Here is a 7,004-nt window from a genome sequence, read left to right as displayed (position 1 = left end):
ATATATATATATATATATATATATATATATATATATATATATATATAAGGCATTACTTTTTCTTTAAAAAATATATTGATTTTACTTAAAAATATTTCAATTTCATTGAAGGTATTGTATATTAATTGAAAAATATTACATTTTATTTAAAATTTTTATATTTTTACTAAAAATATTACTTTTAATTTTTTTTGGTTGAAAAATATTACTTGTTTGTTGAATACTATTACAATATTTCTAATGAAAAGTATCATTTTTCCTATGAAAAGTATCCGTCTTAGAGCTTTGTTCAAAAATTATTACATTTTCATTACAAATTAAATATTAATTTTTGATAGATTTTTTTTTTTCATATAATTGATACGCATTACTTTAAAAGTATTTTTCTATCAAAACAGGTACAGCGTATTGTTTTAAGAATACGAAGTACTATCACGCCGCTTCTAAAGTCTGAAAAACTACAAACAGAGTATGTGTTGTTATCCGTGAGGAGGGTGATTGGATTTCTGACTTATTTGACACATTTTGCACGATGTACGATTACTAAGGAAGAGGTGCATAAGATGTTGTTTGACATAGCTCCGTACAAGGCGCTAGGACCGGATAGATTCCACGCAAGATTCTATCAGAAAGCATGGAGTATAGTTGGCGATGATATTACCAGAATGGTGGAGGAGTTCCTCGAGGGAAGGTACATGCAAAATGGGTGAAATGACACACTTATTGCGTTGATCTCAAAAGTAAAAAGGAAAAAAATCCGAGTTAACCAATTCCGCCCTATCAGCTTATGCAATGTGAACTATAAGACCATCACATAAGTAATATCTAATCGCCTATAGGAAGTGTTGCACGTTGTGGTGGGTCTCGAGCAAAGCAGTTTTGTACCGGGGTGGACAGATTGTTGCCAACATTGCAATTTATCAAGAGCTCCTCCACTCCATGCGTACTAAGCACGCAATCCCTCTGGGCCAGGGTCATCCTTAATAAATACATGCAACGTAATAACACGGATTGGGTTTCAGGTGGAAAATTCGAGCTTCGAACTTGTGGGAGAAGAAGGACGGGACGGTACAAATTACATACGCTAATTTTTTTAAAAACAAATTACATACGCTAATTAATGTAGTTGTTTTGTAAATTTATAAAATTAAAGAAATATTTTTGATAGTTTATTTGTATTTAATTATTTTTATATTTTAAAATATGTTATGTGTCATATTGATTAAAGCGGGTTAAACATTATATATTGTTAAAAAAGACATTTTTTTTGAGTACTACTGACTCTGTTACAATGTAGTATCTGTTCATAGCTACTTTCTCAACTTACTGAAGCACAAAGAGTCAACAGTTGCCTCTCCACTGAGGCTCGAACCCACTCCCATCATCCATGTGGGAGTGTTAAAAAGGACATAAAGAGTAAAAATGTAAGGGAATCTCACACAACCTAAGACAAGGAAGAAAATCACATTCTCTAAAAAGAAAAAAAATAGCCCAAAATCCTATGTAGAGGGTAAATCATATTTCTTGTGAAAATAATATAACTTATTAGAGCCAAACAAACATGACAATCTAACATTTCAAAACACATACCTTCAATCAAACATCGCTAAAGGCACTATCTTTCTTTCTTCTTCTTTTTTTTTTTTTTTTTTTTTTTTTTTTAGGAGTGGGGTTGGTTTAAAAGTGATTGTGTTTTCATGAAGAGCCGTAGTTTTGAACTCACTTATATCTCTCTATTTTTTTAATATTAAAATTAGTAAAAACAACACTTTTGGCTTTGAATTATTTCACTTTTAAAATTTTGGTCCCTGTTAATTGCTTTGAGTAGATTTAGTCCGATAATTGTTCATTACATTGTACTTTTTGACCCTGTTACTATATAATTATCACATTTTGTTAGCAAACACTTTTTATAAGGTTGATTTTGTCATTTAAAATCAATATGTATGGTTAAAGTTTCACTCTCTCCATGTGAACATTATTTTTAATAGTGAATATTAATTCTTAATAAAAATAATCATTTATGTTAATAGAGTTTGACTAGAGCTGTTAATGAACCGAACATAAATGAATGGAGGTTGTTCGTGTTTGTTTGTTAAGGTTTTTTAAAATCATGTTCGTGTTCGTTTGTTAAGCATTCATTAGTGTTTGTTAACGTTCGCAAACGTGTCCATTAACGAACACGTTCACGAACATGTTCGTTAACGTTAGCAAACACGTTCACGAACATGTTTGTGTACGTTCGTGAACACTTAATTACCAAACACCTGCACATGTTCATGGACACAATTCGTTCGTGAACAAGATATAATCTACATTCACGAACAATAACCAAACAAACAAAACAACTATATATGTTTATGAACATGTTTGCGAACATTATTAAACGAACACTTAACGAGCTTGTTCCCGAACATTACTAAATGAACATAAACGAGTTTGTTCGTGAACATTACTAAACGAACACAAACGAGCTTGTTCACAATCTCTTAGCAAATGATCGAGCTTATCATTGTTCAGACTCTGTTCGTTTATTAACCGAGCTCTAAATTTTGTTTGTTAATGTTCGTTTACCTTAATAAACGAACATAAACGAACGCTTACCGAACACGAACACGAACACAAGTAGTTTGTCGAAAGCTCTGTTCGCTAACACCCCTAAGTTTGACAATTATATAACACTATGAGCTAAAAGTGTAATATTTTGAACAATTGAGGGGCTAAATTTGTTTAAATTAACTTACATGGACCAAAATTCTAAAAGTCAAACAATTCAAGGGTAGAAATGCTATTTTCCCTTAATTATTAACTTTTGTTAGAAAAGTGACATGTTTTACATGAGAAGTTGTAGCTTAGCATGAGTAAAGTCTCATTCATGTCTCGTGAAATTAAAGTTCAAAAAACATTGAAATGTCATCATCATCATTCTGAAAAGCATTGCCAACACTAGCCCACTATAAAACAAATTAACCATCATCCACGTAGCGTTATGTACACCATAATCCAATATAATTATCAAATAAAATTGTAATAGAATTAAAATAATACTTTAATATTATTAAAATAAAAATAATGTGTGTGAAAGAATGAAATTAAAAAATAAAACTCATGCAATAACTTATATTGTCAAATAAAACTGTAATATGATTAAAATGATATTTTAGTGTTTTTATAATAAAACTAGCTGGTATACATAAAAAATAAAATTGAAAACCAATAGTCCTACAATAACATATTTTGTCAAATAAACATGAAGTGTAATTAAAATTATACTTCAACATTATTATAATTAAACTAATGTGTTAAAAATAAAACTAAAAATATAGAGCTCATGTAATAACGTATATTATCAAACGAAATTGAAAGAAAATTTCATAATTTATTGAAGAAATCATTAATGTATATTGTAAGTGCTTAAATGACTAAAATTTTCCACGTACAATGAATCTTTTCTTCCCGGACCTCATCATCATTCTGAAAGGCATTGCCACCACTATCCCACTATAAGACAAATTAACCATCGTCCACGTAGCGTTATATAGACCATAATCCAATATGATTATCAAATAAAATTGTAATAGAGCTAAAATAATACTTCAGTGTTATTAAAATAAAAATAGTGCGTGTGAAAAATAAAACTAAAAAATAGAACTAACGCAATAACGTATATTCTCAAATAAAACTGTAGTATGATTAAAATGATATTTTAGTGTTACTATAATAAAACTAGCTAGTGTACATAAAAATGAAACTGAAAAGTAATAGTTCTACAATAACATATATTGTCAAATAAACATGAAGTGTAATTAAAATTATAAACGTCTATAATTAAATATAAAGTATTGTCATAATATTTATAATAAAAGAAAAAGAATTGGATGATGCCCATCTCTTACTGCCCCCAGGGCGAATAATATGGTAGCTAATGCTTTAGCAAAAGTAGCGATCAACCGCGACTGTGATTGGATTGAGTTTGTACGCCCTTTAGTTTATATCATGGGGGATATTGTGAATGATAGAGGCGATGCTGGTGTGTTATTTCCTGTTAATTAAGTTGCGCTTTGTCCTGGCTGGAACTTTCCCCTTCCTTCGTTTCGAAAAAAAATAAAAATAAATAAAAGAGAAGAATATTAATATAATATAGTTTACGAAAACATGTGCAATTACTAACAAAATTTAATGTTTGATTCTATGTTATTATTGAAAATATAAATTATAAATCATTAAAAACCTCTGTGTAAACTAAATTAGTAGTAGATGTATAAAATCTTTCAAGTTCACCACAAATTAAGATTTTGAGCCCGTCTAGACTACTTACTCTTGATGCAACCACATGCCCACATATAATTGATCATGAGCAAATACTGATCTCTATAATAGCAAACCAACATTCGATAGTGTTTGACCTTGCCTTTTGTTGATGGTCATTGCATAGGAAAGTATCAATGGAAATTGTCTTCTGTTAAACTTGAACGGCAATCTTGGATATAATAGAGTGATAGTCATTCTAGCTATTAGTACATTGGTGTCAGCATTTGTCATTGCCAATATGTGTGCTTCTATGACATGGTAAGCTAATTTCGTTACAACCAACCGAGTACTATTGCAAATGCCAAGAGTGGGGTCAATATTTCTCATTAACATCACAGATGACCCAACCTTTAAGGTTAATGAATGATTTCAAAGTATATAATATTTAACAAATGATGTAAATATGGGATTTGATGTAATATCACTATTTACTAAAAAAGTTTCAGTTGATTAATAATGTACACAAAATTGGCACTATTATCGACATTAAAAAAAAAACAATCAAAAAGTAACATTTAATTTGAAATAGTTAAATAAGATGTCTTAACCAACATTGCAAAATAAAATTTAGTGTGCCAAATATTCATTTACATTAATAATGATTCTATATTGATATTAATATTTATTATTCTGTGAACCTGGGTACGTCTTCCAAGGTGAATTTGCGTCAAAAAATACACAATTTATATATTTTGAATGTTTGCAATTTTTATATTGAAGGTTCACAACTTTTATATATTAAATGTTTATAATTTATATGTTGAATGTTCACAATTTACATACCAAATATTTACAATTTAAATTGTGAACATTCAATATGTAAATTGTATAATATAAGCAGTATGGGTGGGTGAATTTACTGGCCTAATTATTATTATTTTTAAATTGTTTTTTTTTTTGGTAAATTTACAAGGTCTTTCTCCGTCCGTTTAACGGTCCGGGTCCACCCATGTTCGCTCCGAGAGGCACAAGAACTGGCCCAGGGGGAATCGTCACTTATGGGAATCAAATCCGAGTTCTCTCGGAATTCTTCCCCACAAAGAGAGCTCACTTGCCACTTGAGTTACCCCATTGGATTTTTTAAATTGTTTATTGATTTGAAGAATTTTTTATTTTTAATTTGGAGTCCACTGACCATTTGTTTGTAGTATTCATTTGGAGTCCACTGTCACGAGTGGTGGGACGGTGCGTGTTTGGTAGGGCTAGAAATAAGTCGAGTTGAGTTTTAGAAAATTATGTTCGAGTCTGTTACGAAAATTTAAAGTCTAGGTTTGGACTTGAGCATGCATGTAGACTTTTTGTTATGCTCAAGCTTATAATTGATCTGGCTGGCCTGATGCCTTTTTAAAAGCATGTTTAATATTTAGGCCATTAAAAAAGTTTTAAAGTAAGTTCTATTTGAGACTATTTAAAGCCTACATGTTAAGACTTTTTAAAAATTTTAATAAGTATATTTAAATTGTTTAAGAAATGTACCTAATAAATAATTACATAAGTATATCACCACAATACAAACATAATAGCATTAAAATATAAAATAAAATAAAACAAGACACGACTTCAACATGTTCGTTAACTTGTTTATAAATAAATTCAATTGTATTATTATTTGTTATCCTAATAATATCATAAATAATAAACAATCAACTCATGTAATTAAGTTGCGACATTTCATTATGATAGTAATAATAGTTAATAAAAAATTAAACAATAAGTATACTTACAGCACGATGAACATCAATGTTTATAATTGCATCATAATTTAGAATGTAATTTTTGGAGGTGGAGGGTTAGAGTTTGGTAATTATATATACTTGGGGTTATATTGTAAATATAACAATATATATTAGGTATAAAATTATATATATATATATATATATATATATATATATATACCAAGCCTATAGGCCTGAAGGCCAAGCCTAGTATATACAGGTCTGGCCTGTTTTTTTTTTTTTTTTTTGAAAGGAGGTCTGGCCTGTTTAGTTTAATAGGCTTTTGAAATTGGTTCGAGCCTGACCTTTTTACTAAACGAGATAGGCCTTAATTAGGCCCGGACATAGGCCCTTACAAGGGATCTGGCCTATTCTCACCCCTAGTGTTTGGTAAGAATGTACGATGGAAAATGACAAGTTAATATTGATTTCCTAATCATAAAGATATGGGAGTCAATGCAACTAGACTATTCCACCAAGGGTTTTTTTGCGGGCTAGACTGCAAAGCTCGCTGGTTAGAATTATACAATCCTAACCCGCCTCATGCGGGCTCGCGGACCCCACGATCGTAACTTCAAAAATAAAAGAAATTATTATATTATTATTTTATATTCAAATTATTTAACCTAAATAATATTAAATTAATGAAAAGCCCGCAGGATAAACCACGTAGCCCGCCAACCCACCCAGTCAAGCCTTCGAAGCCCGTATTTGTGCAGACAAAATATTCTAGGCCCTAACCTACCCCATCGCGGAGCGATTTAGGACTGACCCGCAAACATCAGTCCACCTTGACATTTAACAACACATAAAAATCACTAGTTTTTTTTTAAAATTTTTTTTTATTAGCACTAGTTTTCTTATTAATATTTTGAAGTAAAATCGAAAAGAAAAATAGCATTATTCATATAATTTGAGCTACAAAATAATTAGGAACTAAAATAACAATTATTTTATTTAATTTATGAATAATTAGAG

This window comes from Ipomoea triloba, chromosome 10, assembly GCF_003576645.1.
Source record: "Ipomoea triloba cultivar NCNSP0323 chromosome 10, ASM357664v1".
NCBI classification, from domain to species: domain Eukaryota; kingdom Viridiplantae; phylum Streptophyta; class Magnoliopsida; order Solanales; family Convolvulaceae; genus Ipomoea; species Ipomoea triloba.
Note: the sequence above shows the minus strand (reverse complement) of the source record.